This window comes from Arachis ipaensis, chromosome B5 (assembly GCF_059453495.1).
Source record: "Arachis ipaensis isolate K30076 ecotype BB chromosome B5, ASM5945349v1, whole genome shotgun sequence".
NCBI lineage: Eukaryota > Viridiplantae > Streptophyta > Magnoliopsida > Fabales > Fabaceae > Arachis > Arachis ipaensis.
The window spans coordinates 52,325,291-52,343,992 of record NC_142440.1 but is presented as its reverse complement, the minus strand read 5'-3'; the positions used below and the strand labels follow the sequence as shown (position 1 = coordinate 52,343,992).

Here is an 18,702-nt window from a genome sequence, read left to right as displayed (position 1 = left end):
CAACAATGGTGGAGATGCAAGGAAGATGCTTAGTGACTTTACTGCACCAAATTCTGACTTCTATGGAAGAAGCATCTCAATTCCTGCAATTGGAGCAAACAACTTTGAGCTCAAGCCTCAATTAGTTTCTCTAATGCAGCAGAATTGCAAGTTTCATGGACTTCCATTGGAAGATACTCATCAGTTCTTAGCTAAATTGTTGCAAATCTGTGACACTGTTAAGACCAATGGGGTTGATCCCGAGGTCTACAGGCTTATGCTTTTCCCTTTTGCTATAAGAGACAGAGCTAGGATATGGTTGGATTCACAACCTAAAGAAAGCCTGAACTCTTGGGAAAAGCTGGTCACTGCTTTCTTGGCCAAATTCTTTCCACCTCAAAAGTTGAGCAAGCTCAGAGTGGAAGTCCAAACCTTTAGACAGAAGGAAGGTGAATCCCTCTATGAAGCTTGAGAAAGATAGAAGCAATTGATCAAAAGGTGTCCTTCTGACATGCTTTCAGAATGGAGCATCCTATGTATATTCTATGATGGTCTGTTTGAATTATCCAAGATGTCATTGGATCACTCTACTAGTGGATCTCTTCATCTGAAGAAGACGCCTACAGATGCCCAGGAACTCATTGAAATGGTTGCAAATAACCAATTCATGTATACTTCTGAAAGAAATCCTATGAATAATGGGATGACTCAGAAGAAAGGAGTTCTTGAGACTGATACTCTAAATGCCATATTGGCTCAGAACAAAATATTGACTCAGCAAGTCAATATGATTTCTCAGAATCTGATTGGAATGCAAGCTGCATCCGGCAGTACTAAAGAAGCTTCATCTGAAGGAGAGGCTTATGACCCTGAGAATCCTGGAATGGAAGAGGTGAACTACATGGGAGAATCCTATGGAAATACTTACAATCCTTCATGGAGAAATCACCCTAATTTCTCTTGGAAGGATCAACAGAAGCCTCAACAAGGCTTCAATAATAATAATGGTGGGAGAAATAAGTTTGGCAGTAGAAAGCCTTTTCTATCATCTTCTCAGCCACAGACAGAGAATTCTAAGCAGAGCATCTCTGACTTAGAAACCATAGTCTCTGATCTATCTAAGACCACTCTCAGTTTCATGACTGAAATAAGGTTCTCCATTAGAAATTTGGAGGCACAAGTGGATCAGCTGAGTAAAAGTATTACTGAAATCCCTCCTAGTACTCTCCCAAGTAATACAGAAGAGAATCCAAAGAGAGAGTGCAAGGCCATCAACATACCCAAAGTGGCCGAACATATAGAGGAGGAAGAGGCAGTGATTTCCAGTGAGGAAGACCTCAATGGATGCCCACTGACCACTAAGGGGTTCCCTAATATGGAACCGAAGGAATCTGAGGCTCATGCAGAGTCCATAGAGATTCCACTGAATTTACTGCTGCCATTCATAAGCTCTGATGAGTATTCTTCCTCTGAAAAGGATGAAGATATTGTTGAAGAGCAAGTTGCTCAGTATCTAGGAGCTATCATGAAGCTGAATGCCAAGCTATTTGGTAATGAGACTTGGGAGGATAAACTTCCATTGCTCATCAATGAACTGAATGCCTTGGTTCAACTGAAATTACCTCAGAAGAAACCGGATCCTGGAAAGTTCTTAATACCTTGTACCATAGGCACCATGACCTTTGAGAAGGCTCTGTGTGACCTGGGGTCAGGAATAAACCTCATGCCACTCTCTGTAATGGAGAAACTAGGTATCTTTGAGGTACAAGCTGCAAGAATCTCACTAGAATTAGCATACAAATCAAGGAAACAAGCTTATGGACTTGTAGAGGATGTCTTAGTGAAGATTGAAGGCCTGTACATCTCTGCTGATTTCATAATCCTAGACATTGGGAAGGATGAGGATGAATCCATTATCCTTGGAAGACCCTTCCTAGCCACAGCAAGAGCTGTGATTGATGTGGACAGAGGAGAGTTAGTCCTTCAATTGAATGAGGACTACCTTGTGTTTACGGCTCAAGGATCTTCTTCTGTAACCATGGAGAGAAAACATGAAAAGCTTCTCCCAATACAAAGTCAAACAGAGCCCCCACACTCAACTTCTAAGTTTGGTGTTGGGAGGCCACCATCATGCTCTGAGATTCTGTGAAGCTCTCTAAGAGCTCATTGTCAATCTATTGACATTAAAGAAGCGCTTATTGGGAGGCAATCCAATGTTATTTAATTATATTTATTTTTACAGACATTTGTTTTCCATTGTCATGTTATGTTTTCTTTAGGTAGATGATCATGTAGAGTCACAAAAACAACTGCAGAATTAAAGCGGAATAAAAAATAGCATCATAAACAGCACACCCTGGAGGACAGGCTTACTGGCGTTTAAACACCAGTAAGGATAGTAGAATGGGCGTTTAACGCCCAGTCTGGCAGCATTCTGGGCGTTAAACGCCAGAAAAGGGTGTCTGGTTGGCGTTAAACGCCAGAAAAGGGCATAAGCTTGGCGTTTAACGCCAGAAAAGGTAGTAGAGATGCTGTTAAATGCCAAAAATGGCACACAGAGGGCGTTTAAACGCCAGAAAGGTGCAGGGACCAGAATTCCTTGACACCTCAGGATTTGTGGACCCCACAGGATCCCTACCTACCCTACCTCTCTTCTTCTTTCCTCTTCACACCTTTCCATAACACTCTTCCCCAAATACCCTTGACCAATCACATCAATATCTCTTCCCCAAACACCTTTCACCTATCAAATCCTACTCTCTTCCCCACAATCTCTTCACCACTCACATCCATCCACTACCCCCCAAAAACCCATCATAAAACCCCACCTACCTCACCATTCAAATTTAAAACATTTCCCTCCCAAACCTAACCCCCTCATACACGACTTCCCTCTCTCTCTTACCCTATAAATACCACTCATTACCACCTTCAATTTCACACATCATAAACACTTACACGCCCTTGGCTGAACTCATCACACCCCTCCATCTTTTTCATTTCTTCTTCTTCTCCTCATTTCTTTCTTCTTTTGCTCGAGGACGAGCAAACCTTTTAAGTTTGGTGAGGGAAAAATCTTTGCTTTTGGTTTTTCCATAATCATTAATGGCACCTAAGGCCGGAGAAACTGATGCACGGAAACTTGTCTCTCAACAAATTAGAGGAAAGTAAAAACTCACAATAGAATAAAGTCGAATCCCACAGGGATTGATTGGTCAAGCAACTTTAATTAGAGGAATGTTCTAGTTGAGCTAAGCAGAAATTGAGTTGAGGAATTCCAGGAAATTAAATGGGGGAAAAGTAAATAACAAAAAGTGTAAATGCTGAAAATAAATGGCAGAATGTAAATGGCATAAAGTAAATTGTAGAATCTTAAATGGGGATTTGGGAAGATGAGCAGAAAAGTAAACGGTAGAAAATAAAGAGAATGGGTAAGATCAGAAATGGGGATTCATTGGGCTTAGGAGATGTTGCATTCTCTGGATCAAGTTCATTCTCATCTCTTCCTCAATCAATGTATTCATTGTTTTCCTTGGCAATCTTAAGTGATTGGATCCCAATTCCTTGGCAACCCAATCACTCTAAGCTTGAACAATTGCCCAATTCCTTGATTTAATTGCTCATGGGAAGAGATGAAGTTTGGTCATTGATTATACCACATGTATTTCCAAATCAAAGTGTTGGTAGGATTATATGTCACTATATCCATCCAAACCCCAATTTGGTCCAGCATGAAAAAGCAATTCTAGCATGATCTCCTTATTCCTCTTCCAAGGTTTAGAGGAGATCCAATTATGGAGAGCTTCTCTTCCAAGATAGCTAATCAATTGGATGAAGAACAAAAGCTTTCTAGTAAAATCAAGAGAAAAGAAAGAGGAAGAAGAATGAAAACTATAATTGATCCATCAAATTACAACAGAGCTCCCTAACTCAATGAAAATGGTTTTAGTTGTTCATAGCTCTGAAAATGGAAAGCAAAAATGGAAAGTACATTTTGAAAAATAAACTAGAAGTTGCAGAGAAAGTAAAATATACAGAGTATAGTTCTCAAGTTCCCGATCCCTTTTCAATTCAAAACTCTCCCTATATATACTACTCTTCAGATCTTCTAGTTAGCTCTTCAAGTCTTGGATATGGGCCCTTGATCTTTAGTTGAAGCAGTTACAGTCTCTAGTGGGCTTAGCTTTGCTTCCTTTGTCCTGAAATCAAACAAACAAGGTGCATCAAAGCTTTGTTTCAAGTCATGAGATCATGTATCATCTATATTATCATTCAATTCATGCACAATTCTCATGAAATTATGTAAAGTTCACAATGTTTGCTTGAATCAAGATGTAAGTGTATATTTACCCAAAACCTGCTTATTTACTAAGAAAATGCATGAAACTACCCTAAAATAATAAAGAAAAAGGTCAGTGAAATTGGCCAAAATACCCTGGCATCACAACACCGAACTTAAAGCTTGCTTGTCCCTAAGCAAGTACTGAAACATAAGAATGATGAATGAAACAACAAGAGAAACAAGTTCTTATTATAGAAGTAAAGTTCTTGGTTTATGGGGTTTCATGCATAGCAACTTAGGTTCATTCCTTTACTGGCTTCCAGGTTCTTATCATGCTCTTGAATACTTGCTTAATTGCATCCTATGAGATCCTTATTCCTTGATCTTCCCTTTCTTTTCAAGGTTTATTGCATTCTTAGGCTACGTGCTCTATGAGAGGGCAAATCTTTAAAATAAGCTTTCAGCCAACACTCCCGAACCAGTTGGTACAAGGTGCTAGGTGTTGAAACACCCCTAAGGACTTACTCCCTCAAGTCTTTCTCCCCCATACATGCACACCACAGGCATATGGTTTGTTATTTTCCTTCCTTGAGGCCTTGGTGTCCAGTACCTCTTTGGGTTACTAAATGTTCTGTAGCAAGGTTGCTCTTGATAGTGGATTTTCAGTTGATAATCCCGGGTTAGTTAACCCAAGTTACCAAGTGATGAAGCACTCCTGAGAACTTATTCATCCAAGCAGATCCTTGGTACAGGAACACCACAGACACATCCCTCAAGATTTAAACCTTTGGTGCCTAGCCTTATTTCTTATTCTTTTTCTTTCCTTTTCCAATTCTTACTGTTCTTTTTCTTTTTCTTATTAGGACCTTGTTATTTAACTAGTCTCATCGAATGTGCTTCAAGCATAGGATTCAGAACATGTAGTTGCCTGTGTACCTTGTTCGTGAACCAACTTAGCTAACCAATTACTACACCACAAACATTAAGAATTTACTCCACAAGATGAACCCCACTCTGGTTTTTCATAACATTTCCTTTTATTTAACTTAAAGGACAAGAATACATTTAAGCAAGATGAAAATAAAAACAGGGAACTTAGACTAGCACACATGGAATTAAGCAAAGAAAACAAACACTAAATTCTAGTGACTTAAACTAAAGAATAACTATTAACCGGGGCACATTCAGACTTCCAATTTGAATATTTCAAAGCAGATGGAATCAAGTAAAAACACAACCTTTTGGTGGTGACTTCTAGCTCTTCCTTTGTTGTCATCGTCCATAGCTTTTGCATCTTTCTTCGTCTCCTTGGATGATGATGCACCATTTTTCCAGAAGATTGATTGAATTCCTGCAAAGTTATTGGAAGTTGCTTGTTCCCAAAGCACTTGAGAAGTAGTTAGCATGCATGTATGCTTATGAATTTCTGAACTTAATTTGGTGTGTGAACACCAAACTTAGTTCATTGCCTAATGCAACAGATCGAATACATGCAGAGAACAATGCTTTTATTAAGAAAACGACTATGAACTAGAAACTAAACTATTGTTAAGTAGTTTCCCTGGTTGGTTGGGGCTAGCAACTTGTCATTGAAGAGGTGTAGTGTGATTCTAACTGAAATCTTTAGTGGAACACCAAACATAGAATTACATATTCACTCTTGGATTGTTTTGGTATGCAACACCAAACTTAGCTCCTCACAATATAGGGAAAACTACTTGTAACCTTTATTGAAATAATCATGAAAGGGAAACTACCTTAGGTTGGGTTGCCTCCCAACGAAGCGCTCTTTTAGCGTCGCTAGCTTGACGATTTCTCCATTAGTTGAGATGATACTTCATTTTGGGGCTCTCCCCCATGTTGCCCATGTAGTGTTTGAGCCTTTGTCCGTTCACAGTGAAAGTTCTCTTTGAGCTTTCCTCCATGATTTTTATGTGTCCATAAGGTGAGTCCTTTGTGACAAGAAAGTGTCCTGACCACCTTGATTTGAGTTTCTCAGGGAAAAGTCTCAATTTGGAGTTGTAGAGGAGCACTTGCTGTCCTTTTTCGAAGCTCCTGGGTGTCAGATTGAGGTCGTGCCTTCTCTTCGCCTTTTCCTTATAGATCTTGGCATTTTCATAGGCTTGAGACGTAAACTCCTCCAGTTCCTGCAGCTGTAAGACTCTTTTTTCACCAGCAGCAATACTATCAAAATTTAGTAGCGTGAGAGCCTAGGGATCTTTGTGTTCCAGCTCCAATGGTAAATGACAGGCCTTTCCATACACCAATTGATATAGGAACATCCCGATTGGTGTTTTGTATGCCGTCCAGTATGCCCAAAGAGCATCATCTAGCTTCTTCGACCAGTCATTTCTTGATGCTCCCACAGTCTTTTCCAGGATCCTTTTTAACTCTCTATTAGATATCTCGGTTTGCCCACTTGTTTGGGGGTGGTAAGGCGTAGCAACCTTGTGTTTTACCCCGTATCTTAGGAGAAGAGCTTCTAGTGGTCTGTTGCAAAAATGGCTCCCTCTATCACTGATGAGTGCTCATGGGACTCCGAACCGGCTGAAGACATTCTTTCTGAGGAAGTTCATGACCACCTTGTTATAATTTGTTGGGGTTGCAATAGCCTCTACCCACTTGGACACATAATCCACTGCTACCAAGGTATACTTGTTTGAATATGAGGTTGGGAATGGACCCATGAAATTGATTCCCCACACATCAAACAATTCCAGCTCTAAGATTAAGTTCTATGGCATCTCATTTCATTTTGGTAAGTTTCCAGCTCTTTAACATTCATTGCAGTTCTTCACTAGTTTTTTGGCATCCCTGAAAAGGGTGGGCCAAAAGAATCCACTTTGTAGTACCTTGGCTGTAGTTCTTTCCCCTCCAAAGTGGCCTCCAAAGCACGAGCCATGGTAGTTCCATAAGACCTCTCGTCCCTCTTCTTCTGAAATGCATCTTCTAAGGATTCCATCTGAACACTTCTTGAAGAGATATGGCTCATCCCAAATGAAATATTTAGCATCATTAATGAGTTTTCTTTTTTGATGTTTGTTGATCTCTGGAGGCAAAGTCCCAGTTGCCTTGAAATTGGCAATATCTGCAAACCAGGGTTCTTTGTGAACCACCATTAACTGCTCATCTGGGAAGAACTCATTTACACTTGCATCATGTGTTCTACCTTTATCATGAGGGATTCTTGATAGGTGATCTGCTACCTTGTTCTCTACTCCTTTCTTGTCTCTAATCTCAATATTGAATTCCTCAATGCCTTGGTTAGAAACTTTATGGCCAAGGACTATTCTTTCTATCACCATTTCTTTCATGACTGGATTTAGCCTCCTTTGGGGTTGAATGGAAGGTTTGGCATCATCTTCCAACAGTATCTTATGCATGCATGTGGCCGAACTGATTCCCTTCAAGTCAGTGAGGGTCCATCCAATGGCATCCTTGTGCTTTTGTAGTACTTGGAGTAGCTCCTCCTCTTGTTCTTGGCTGAGGGTTGAGTTTATGATCACTAGATAACTTTCATTTTCTCCTAAATATGTATACTTGAGAGTGGGTGGCAGTGCCTTTAGTTCAAGTTTGGGTGCTTCTTTTCTTTCATTCTTCTCCTCTAGTGTGCCCTGAACATGAACCTCAGCTGTTGCAGCCTCTTCGCTTAATGCTGATTCCTCTTCTTCTGTTAACCCCTCAAGTTCTTCTTCTTCAAAAGTCTCTTGCATTGATTCTTCCAGTGAATCCAACTTCATACATTCTCCCAATGGTTCTTGTGGGTAACTCATGGCCTTGAACACATTGAATATCATCTTCTCATTGTGTAGTCTAAGGGTAAGTTCACCCTTTTGAACATTAATGATAGCTCCGGCAGTGGCTAAGAATGGTCTTCCCAGGATGATAGAAGCCTTGGCTCATTCCTTCATATCCAACACTACAAAGTCTGCTGGGAAGATAAAGTCTCCTACCTTCACCAACAGGTCTTCTACTATTCCATGAGGAAACTTGAATGATCGGTCTGCCAGTTGCAGGGCCATTTCTGTTGGCTTGGCCTCCTCAATCCTCATTTTTGTCATCATTACTAAGGACATCAGATTTATGCTGGCTCCTAAATCACATAGAGCCTTTTCCACTGTGATTTCCCTTAAGAAATCTGGAAGCTCCCAGGATCCTTCAATTTCTGGGGTAGTTTGTGTTGAATGATGGCACTACATTCTTCGGTTAGTACCACAGTCTCGTTGTTCTTCCAGCTTCTCTTCTTGGTCATCAACTCCTTCAAGAACTTGGCATAGTGTGGCATTTGCTCTATTGCTTCAGCAAAGGGTATGTTAATCTGTAGTTTCTTGAAGATTTCTAAAAATCTTGAAAATTGGCTGTCATCCCCCTTCTTCTTCAATTGTTGAGGGTATGGGACTTTTGGAACGTATGGCTTCAACACTTCTCCTTCTTGATGTGAATTGGGAGTGGGAACTTGAACTTCATCTTGTTCCTTTTTCTTTTCATTTGAGTCCTTCGCTTGTGGTTTCTTGGAGGTCTCCTTCAATTCCTTCCCACTTCTGAGGGTGATTGCCTGACACTCCTCCCTTGGGTTTGAATCAGTGTTGCTGCAACTGTTGTGGCTGGGAACTTGCTTAAATAGGTAGCTAATTTGTGTTTCAAGTTTCTTGATGGCAACATCTTGATTCTGCATATTGGATCGTACTTCTTCTTGGAAAATTTTACTATCTTGAACTTCTTTGCATATATTTTCAAGTAGCATCTCAATTCTGGAGAGCCTATCTTCGGATGGTGATGGTGAGTTGAGGTTGGAGTGGTGAGAAGGGCCATTTTGATTTTGATATGGATATTGAGAGGTATTATTGGGTGAGTGCTGATATGATCTCTGTGTGGAATGTTGGTGAGTTGCATTGTGGTTGGGGTTGTGACGTCTTTGATCTTGGCCTTGATCTTGTTGATTTCCCCACCCGAAGTTTGGGTGGTTCTTCTAACCAGGATTGTAAGTTTTGGAGTATGGATCATGGGTCTGCCTGGGTGAGTTCCCAATGTAGTTGGCATGTTCCTGGTCACCCTCGTCCTCTGCATTCACACCTTCTTGAGCTGCTGATGAGGTGGTGACTGCTGCAACTTGGTTTCTTTCCATCCTCTTGGTAAGATCAGCCAGCTGCTTGGTGATCATCTTGTTTTGGGCCAGCAGCGCATCCATGTTGTTCAGCTCCATTACTCCTCTAGTATTGCCCCTTTCAGAAGCATAGAAGTAGTCATTCTCAGCTACAGTCTCGATGACATCTATGGCTTCTTCAATGGTCTTCTTCTTGTTCAGAGATCCCCAGATGAGTGGTCTACTGCCTTCTTTGATTCATAAGAAAGACCCTCATAGAAAATATGTAACTGCACCCATTCATTGAATATGTCTGGTGGGCACCTCCTTGTTAAGTCCTTAAACCTCTCCCATGCTTCATAGAAAGTTTCACCATCTTGTTGCCTAAAGGTTTGTACCTCAGCTCTCAACCTGTTAATTCTTTGAGGAGGGTAGAATCTCGCCAAGAATTTGTTTACCACATCTTCCCAGGTTGTTAAACTCTCATTCGGGAAGGATTTCAGCCATTTAGATACTTTATCCTTGAGTGAAAAGGGAAACAGAAGCAGCCTATAAGTGTCAGGATGAACACCATTAGACTTCACAGTATTACATATCCTTAGGAAGGTGGTGAGATGTTGATTGGGGTCTTCTTGGGCACTTCCTCTGAATGCACATTTGTTCTAGACTAAGGTGATGAGCTGGGGTTTTAGTTCAAAGTTATTGGCATGTATGGTTGGCTTTTGGATGCTACTTCCACAGTTTCCTGGATTTGGATTGATATAAGAGCCTAGAACTCTTCTCTCTTGCCCAGCATGATTCACTGGACCTTCTCTGGCATGGTTGTGAGCCTCTTCTTCATGGTGGTTCTCCATATTCTCCTCCATGTCTGGTTCAAAATACTCTTCCTCTTCCTCAGTACCAACGACTCTCTTTTCTCTTGCTTCCCTCCTTAATCTAAGGAAGGTCCTCTCAGGTTCAGAATCAAAGGAAGTTGAAGCTCCGCTTCTTCTACCTGCCATACAACCAACAAGGCAAAAAGCAAGAAAGAAATTGAATGGAAATTACTCTTGTTAGAATGGCTGTTAGTGTGAGTGATGCAATATATCAAACAGTTAGTGGGTTAGTGAACTGAATTGTAAACAATGAAGAAAACACAACAAACAAGCAAGGGAAAAAGGAAAGAAAATAATAAAAACTGAAAGTAAATCACTCAAATGGAATTAAACAAAACAAAAGAAAAATGCTCAATCTAGTTATCCTCCAAATTAATCATTGTTGATACAAAATCAATCCCCGGCAACAGCGCCATAAACTTGATACACAGAAACTTGTCTCTCAACAAATTTCCCTCGGCAAGTATACTGAATTATCGTCAAGTAAAAACTCACAATAGAGTGAGGTCGAATCCCACATTAATTGATTGGTCAAGCAACTTTAGTTAGAGGAATGTTCTAGTTGAGCTAAGCAGAAATTGAGTTGAGGACTTGCAGGAAATTAAATGGCGGGAAAGTAAATAACAGAAAGTGTAAATGCTGGAAATAAATGGCAGAATATAAATGGCATAAAGTAAATTGCAGAATCTTAAATGGGGATTTGGGAAGTTGAGCAGAAAAGTAAATAGTAGAAAATAAAGAGAATGGGTAAGATCAAAAATGGGGATTCATTGGGCTTAGGAGATGTTGCATTCTCCGGATCAAGTTCATTCTCATCTCTTCCTCAATCAATGCATTCATTGATCTCATTGGCAGTCTTAAGTGATTGGATCCCAATTCCTTGGCAACCCAATCTCTCTAAGCTTGAACAATTGCCCAATTCCTTGATTTAATTTCTCATGGAAAGAGATGAAGTTTGGTCACTGATTATACCACATGCATTTCCAAATCAAAGTGTTGGTAGGATTATATGTCACTATATCCATCCAAACCCCAATTTGGTCCAGCATGAAAAAGCAATTCTAGTATGATCTCCTCATTCCTCTTCCAAGATTTAGAGGAGATCCAATTATGGAGAGCTTCTCTTCCAAGATAGCTAACCATTTGGATGAAGAACAAAAGCTTTCTAGTAAAATCAAGAGAAAAGAAAGAGGAAGAAGAATGAAAAGTATAATTGATCCATCAAATTACAACAGAGCTCCCTAACCCAATGAAAAGGGGTTTAGTTGTTCATAGCTCTGGAAATGGAAAGCAAAAATGGAAAGTACATTCTGAAAAATAAACTAAAAAGTTGTAGAGAAATTAAAATATACAGAGTATAGTTCTCAAGTTCCTGATCCTTTTTCAATTCAAAACTCTCCCTATATATACTACTCTTCAGATCTTCTAGTTAGCTCTTCTAGTCTTGGATATGGGCCCTTGATCTTTAGTTGAAGCAGTTACAGTCTCTAGTGGGCTCAGCTTTGCTTCCTTTGTCCTGAAATCAAACAAACAAGGTGCATCAAAGTTTTGTTTCAAGTCATGAGATCATGTATTGATGGATATTTTGGAAAACGAATTTCCAATCACCTAAAACTCACCGGCAAGTATACCGGGTCGCGTCAAGTAGTAAAACTCACTTAGAGTGAGGTCGATCCCACAGGGATTGATGGATCAAGTAACTTTAGTGGGTGATTAGTTTAGTCAAGCTAACATTGAATGAATTGCGTGACGTTGATCAACAGAAAGTAAATTGCAAGAATTATAAAGTGCAGAAAGTAAAATTGGACATAAACTTAAAGAGCAAGGAAAGTAAAAGAGCTGAAACTTAAATGACAAGAAATGTAAATTGCATAAAATGTAAAGGGGATTGGGTGCAGGGAATTTAAATGAAAGCAGTAAATCAGTAACTTAGAGCAATTGCAGAAAATGTAAAATTGCAGGAAATATAAATCAAGCTCATGATGCACGGAAAACTTGTCTCATAACAAATTTCCTTCCGCAAGTGTACCGAATTTGTCGTCAAGTAAAAACTCACAATAGAGTGAGGTCGAATCCCACAGGGATTGATTGATCAAGCAACTTTAATTAGAGGAATGTTCTAGTTGAGCTAATCAGAATTTGAGTTGAGAATTGCAGAAAATTAAATGGCGGGAAAGTAAATAACAGAAAAGTAAATGCTAGAAATAAAAAGCTGAATGTAAATGACGGAAAGTAAATTGCAGAATCTTAAATGGGAATGGGAAAATTGCTCATAAAAGTAAATGACTGAAATTAAAGAGAATGGGTAAGATCAAGAATAGGGAGTTCATTGGGCTCAGGAGATGTTGCATTCTCCGGATCAATTTCATTTTCATCTCTTCCTCAATCAATGCACTCATTGATCTCCTTGGCAATCTTAAGTGATCGAATTACAATTTCTTGTAATTCAATCTCTCAAATCTTGATCAATAGCCAATTCCTTGGTCAATTGCTCATGAGAAGAGATGAAGTATGGTCACTGATTATACCACATGCATTTCCCAAATCAAGTATTGAGAGGATTATAGTCACATATCCATCCAAACCCAATTTGGTCCAGCATGAGAAAGCGTTTCTAGCATGATCTCTTCATTCCTCTTTCAAGGATCAGAAGAGATCCAAGTATGAATAGCTTCTTTTACAAGATAACTACCCAATTAGATGAAGATCGAAAGCTTTCAAGTAAAATCAAGAGAAAAGATAGAAGAAGAATAATGAAAACTAGTATTGATCTATCAAATTACAACAGAGCTCCCTAACCCAATGAAAGGGGTTTAGTTGTTCATAGCTCTGGAAAATGAAAACAATGATGGAGAATACATAATGAAACTAGAAGTGCAGAGGAAGTAAATACAGAGAGTAGTTCTATGCCCAGAGGCTCCCTATAATTTCTAACTCCCTAAATAATTCAAAGCTACTCCTATATATACTACTCTTCTACTCTTCTAGTTGGCTCTTCAAGTCTTGGGTCTGGGCCTTTGGATCTTGAGTTTGAAGCAGTTATCTTCTTCATTGGGCTTGACTTTACTTGCAGAGAGAAAGTGTGAAGTGGGCAGAGACTTTAGCTCAGGACGTTAATGGTGTTAACGTTCAGTGAAAATATGGGTTCAAGAACGTTAGTGACATTCAACTTTTTCACTAACGTTCCTCACTCAAGTAAGAGCCACGTTAACCTCAACGTTAGTGGCACAAACGTTGCCACTAACGTTGCCTCTTTGTCCTTCGCGCACATTATTGGGACTCAACTTTCCCAATAACGTTGAGAATCCTCCCCCTTCCCTTCGTTAGAGTCCACGTTAACTTAGTTAACGTGGCTCTTTTAACGTAGGCTTGCCAACCTTCGAGAACATTAGTGACACTTAACATTGTCACTAACGTTCCAATGTGCCCCTTAGCTCCCACGTTAGAGTCCACGTTAACTAGGTTAACGTGGCTTCTAATGTGGCCGTGCTAGCCATCTCCAACGTTAGTGACAAAGTTGAATGTCACTAACGTTGGCTCATCATCCCTCTCCTCACGTTAGCTTCCACGTTAATAAGTTAACGTGGGTGTTAACGTGGCTCATTGTGGCTTGTGTTGGCTCCTTCCAACGTTAGTGACAATGTTTGGTGTCACTAACGTTGTCGACAACCTTTCTTCTTCACGTTAACTTCCACGTTAACTAGGTTAACGTGGCTTCTTGGGGATAGTGTGTGTTCATCCCAACGTTAGTGACAATGTTTGGTGTCACTAACGTTGTCGACCACCTAGTTTCTTCACGTTAGCTTCCACGTTAACTAGGTTAACGTGAGAGTTAACGTGGCTTTTTGTGACTTGGCCAACGTTAGTGAGAAAGTTTAATGACACTAACGTTAGCGTCCCCCTTTTCTTCTTAACGTTAGAGGCCACGTTAACTAAGTTAACGAGGCAACTAACATGGCCACTTATGAGCTTGGTCCAACATTAGTGATAATGTTAAGTGTCACTAACGTTGGCTCCATTTCCTTTCTTCCACGTTAGAGTTCACGTTAGCTTAGTTAACGTGACTCTTAACGTGGGCAATGATGGCTTTGAGAGCGTTATTGGCAATGACTTTTCTCATTAACTTTGCAAGTTACTCCCATTCCACGTTAGTGTTAACGTTAGTGTAACTAACGTAGCTACTAATGTGGTTCTTCTTTGCTTCTTTTGTCCTGAATTCAAGCAATAGAGTGCATCAAAGTTCTAGTCCAAGTCATGGGAAATAAAACATCCAATTTGTCATTAAATTCATGCAAAATCCTCATGAAATCATGTAAAGTGCACAATGTATGCTTGAATCAAGATATAAATGAATATCTACCCAAAACTAGCTTATTTCCTAAGGAAAAGCATGAAACTACCCTAAAAACAGTAAAGAAAAGGTCAGTGAAACTGGCCAAAATGCCCTGGCATCACAACACCAAACTTAAAGCTTGCTTGTCCCTAAGCAAGTACTGGAACAAGAGAATGATGAATAGAATGCCAAGAGGAACCTGGTTTTATGGTGGTTTTATGGTGGTTTCATGCATAACAACTTAGGTTCATTCCTGGCTTTCAGACCTTTATCATGTCCTAGAACACTCACTTTGATTGCATCCCATGAGACTTTTATTCATTGATCCTTTTATTGTCATTTCAGGGTTTATTTTTGTTCTTAAGCTAAGTGCTCTGTAAGGGGGCAACTCTTTAAAATAAGCTTTCAGCCAACACTCCCGAACCAGTTGGTTCAAGGTGCTAGGTGTTGAAGCACCCCTAAGGACTTTTTTGCTCAAGTCTCTCCCCCATACATACACACCACAGGCACATAGTTTATTTATTTTCTTTTCTTGAGACCTTGGTGTCTAGCACCTCTTTGGGTTACTAAATGCTCTGTATTGAGGGTTACTCTTGATAGTGGACTTTCAGCTGATAATCCCGAGTTAGTTAACCCAAGTTACCAAGTGATAAGGCACCCCTAAGAGCTTATTCATCCAAGTAGATCCCTCACACAGGAGCACCACAGACACATGGCTCAAGATTAAAAACCATTGGTGCCTAGCCTTATTCCTTGTTCTTTTTCTTTTATTCCTCAACTTTGATTGTTCTTTCCCTTTTTCTTATTAGGATCTTCTTATTTAGCTAGTCTCATGGGGTGTGTCTCAAGCATAGTATTCATGACAGATAGTTGTCCTCCCACCTTATGGTTGAACCATCTTAGCTAACTTATGACTATACCATAAACTCATGAACTTACTCCATAGTATGAACTCCTCTATTGTCTTTTATAAACACTCATTCTCTTTTTCATTTGATTCAAAAGGGACAAGCATACAAGTAAGCAAAGTAAGGATGCGGTGACATAAAGACTAGCACACAGAGACCTCTTCGACATAAAAACTTAAAAGACAGAATTTAAAAAGGTTCAAAAATAACATGGAAGCAAGTTCTATTTCATACAAGATCTTCCTTATTCAAAGCATGGAAAAAGATGGACCAAAGAAGGAACGTCACCACCTTTTACTCTTGTGGATGCCCATGCTTTCCTCCTTGTTTGTCTTCTTTGTGTCCTCTTGCATTTCCTCGCATCCGTTCCAATCTTGCTTGCTTCCAATCCTCAAGTGCCTTCCTCACTGATTCATGACTCTCTTCCACCTTTTGGCTTTCTTCTCGTGCTAATTCATCCCTCATTTCTTCATACCTTGTGATTCCTGGATGCAATATAGGCAGCTGTCCTACCAAGTAACCGAGCCTGGCTTGAGTATTTATATGATGCCCAGTCTCGCTCAGGTAAACTCCTTCTGCGAATGCCCTTTGCTCGTCCAATAGTTCTGCCTGTTCTATCTGTCTTCGATGCATCTCATGTATATGTGCACCTTGATGTGCTTAGATGTTGATTAGCCTCTGGATGGATTCTTGTTGCTCGTTTTGCCTTTATTCCATCCTGTGGAATGTTTCACCCCATTGTTGCCCTTGATTCAGTTGCTGATCCATCATTTGCTTTTGCCACTCCCCTTGTTGAGTCATCCATCTTGAGAGCGACTCCTCTTGCTGCCCCATCATCTGTAGTTGAAGCTCTCTCTGTGCTCCTTGGCTTTCCAAATATTGTTGAGATAGTCCATCAATGGCTTTCTGCAATTCGTGCATATCCAAGGTGGCTGGTGCTTGCCCCTCTAAGATTTGTCCTTCCACTACTTGAGGGGCCGTCCTCTTCCTTTGCTTCTGTTGAGGCAGGGGGGATGCGGTAGCATACATTCGTTGAACGGTTATTGGAATGCCCTCTTTTATCCATACGAGGTCCTCATTTTCAAACACTACCCCAGCTTTCTTGCACAGTCGGTAAATAGTGCTGGGGTAACCCAACGTTCCTCTTGAGTCGCTCTTCTCTGCCATTTTTCTAATGCCTTCTGCTATGAGTTCATGAACCTTGATTTCTCCTCCTTTGAGTATACAGTGTACCAGTGTGGCTCTCTTGAGATTCACTTCCGAGTTGTTCGCTGCTGGGGGGATAGACCTCCTTACAATTTCGAACCACTCTTTTGCTTCCGGAGTGAGATCTGCTCTCTTGATGAACCTTGGTCTCCTATCTGCATATCTTTCCCAGTCAGCTCCTGGTACACAAATGTCTTGCACAATCTGGTCATGATTAGGGTTGTTGTCCATTCTTGAATGATAACTCTCTTCTTCAAACGGTATGGACCGCAGTTTTAATGCCTTCATGACACTCATGGGACCAAAATCCACAATCTTTCCTCTCACAAAGCTTGTATATGACTCATCTGCCATATCATATCAGACCGTATTTGCATAAAACTCTCTTATAAGATTTGCATTCACCTTAATGACCGGATCAGTGAGGAGCTCTTATCTTCTCTTTTCTACCTTCATTGTGATTTCGGGACACTCAGTTTTCTTAACTTGAAATCCTAGCTCATAAATGATCTCCTTATACACCATCCACCCATATTGCAATGCATGGTGCAAGCTTCTAAATCTCTTTTCATCATACGGGTGTTGCTACATAGGTTCCTTTCCCTTCCTTCTTTTAGAACTCAAAGATTCCATGAATGAGGGTTAATGTGTGAAGCTGGCAATGGTGTGGAGACTTTTGGTTGTTTAGGGTTGAATGCAATGAAGGGAGTGAAGGGGAATCCGAAATGGAGAGGTGTGCAGAGTGGGGTACGGAACAAGGATCACTTATATAGAGAGGTTGTGAGTGAATGGAGGGTGTGGTTTGATGGAGTGGTTGTTTGATGGATGGTTGGGGTTGTGCATGGAGAAATGACAATGATCATCACTTTATGATGGAGATTGCTCGGTCTTCAAGGGTCCCATCCTTTTCAATGTTGCATGGCAACATTTTCCAATGCCTTCCCTTTTCAGAACAAGTGTGTAGTTTCTCCTCATGAAGTGGCCGAACCCTTCTCATTTAATTGTCCAATCAATCTCCTTCAATGTTCCTCTCATTTTCCTTATAAAATATGAAAAATTAATGTCCTAAAAAATATTTAAACTTTACGGCTAAACTAATAAAAAGAAGAAAAGATTTTGTTTATTCATGAACTCCAACTAACTAACTAACTGTGTATCCTTATATGCACATTGGTAGCACCATGGGGTGACACCAAACTTAGTTTGGAGCACTGTGATGAAAAGTTCTGTTCAAAGCTCCAAGACTAGCATGCTCTCAGTTGCATTCATGCTTTCTTGGCACGCTTTGAACACCAAACTTGTTCTTCACTATATACTGCAATATAAGTACTTCACCAAGTGTTTGTCAAGTTTAGGTTGGAATTCATGAATATTGACTTATTCACTAGTAAAAGCTTATAAAACATGGGTTGCCTCCGATGAAGCGCTTCTTTAGCGTCACTAGCTAGACATTTCTCCTTCATCAGGGAGGTTGATAATGCTTCAAGTCCTCCCCTCTTGCCTTGGACTTATATCCATTAGTTGTATCAATGATCTCTACATGTTCCAAGGAGAGAACTCTGTTGATAGTGAAGACCTTAGGTAACTGAGATGGTACAGTGGGGAGATTAGGGGGGATATTTGGGAAGTAAGCTGAGATCACTTTATCCCCTGGAGAGAAGTCTTCCGTAGGGATCTTCTTGTTCCTCCACCCCCTTGGTACCTTCTTCTTTGTCCCTTTTGATGTTGCCTTGCTCTTGGTGACTTCTTCTTCTAAGGGAATTTTGTTGTTGTCTTCACATGTCTCTGGTGGTTTAGGTTCCTCCAGCTTTTCCTTGAGTTGTGACAACTGCTTATTTCCTTGTTCATCAACCAAGGGCTTTCCCATATGGGCTGGTTATGCTTTAGTGCTTGCTTCCTCTGTCAGCATCTCATTATGATCTTTGCTTGGTTCTTTGTTTTCTTGGTCTGCTTCTTGCGAGAGTTTGAAGACATTAAAACTGAGTCGTTCATCATGGATCCTCAATATTAGCTCCCCTTGCTCCACATCTATGAGT

The 18,702-nt window shown here is 40.3% G+C and overlaps 2 non-coding genes across 2 annotated transcripts; one reads left to right on the top strand and one right to left on the bottom strand.

Moving 5' to 3' along the window:
• Positions 1-388: 388 nt before the first annotated feature.
• LOC148564183 (small nucleolar RNA R71) lies at positions 389-492 on the bottom strand. Its single transcript, XR_015884262.1, has one exon. It is a non-coding gene; the product is annotated as a small nucleolar RNA R71 (small nucleolar RNA).
• Positions 493-9,653: 9,161 nt separating this feature from the next.
• LOC148564182 (small nucleolar RNA R71) lies at positions 9,654-9,757 on the top strand. Its single transcript, XR_015883867.1, has one exon. It is a non-coding gene; the product is annotated as a small nucleolar RNA R71 (small nucleolar RNA).
• The last annotated feature ends 8,945 nt before the right edge of the window (positions 9,758-18,702 follow it).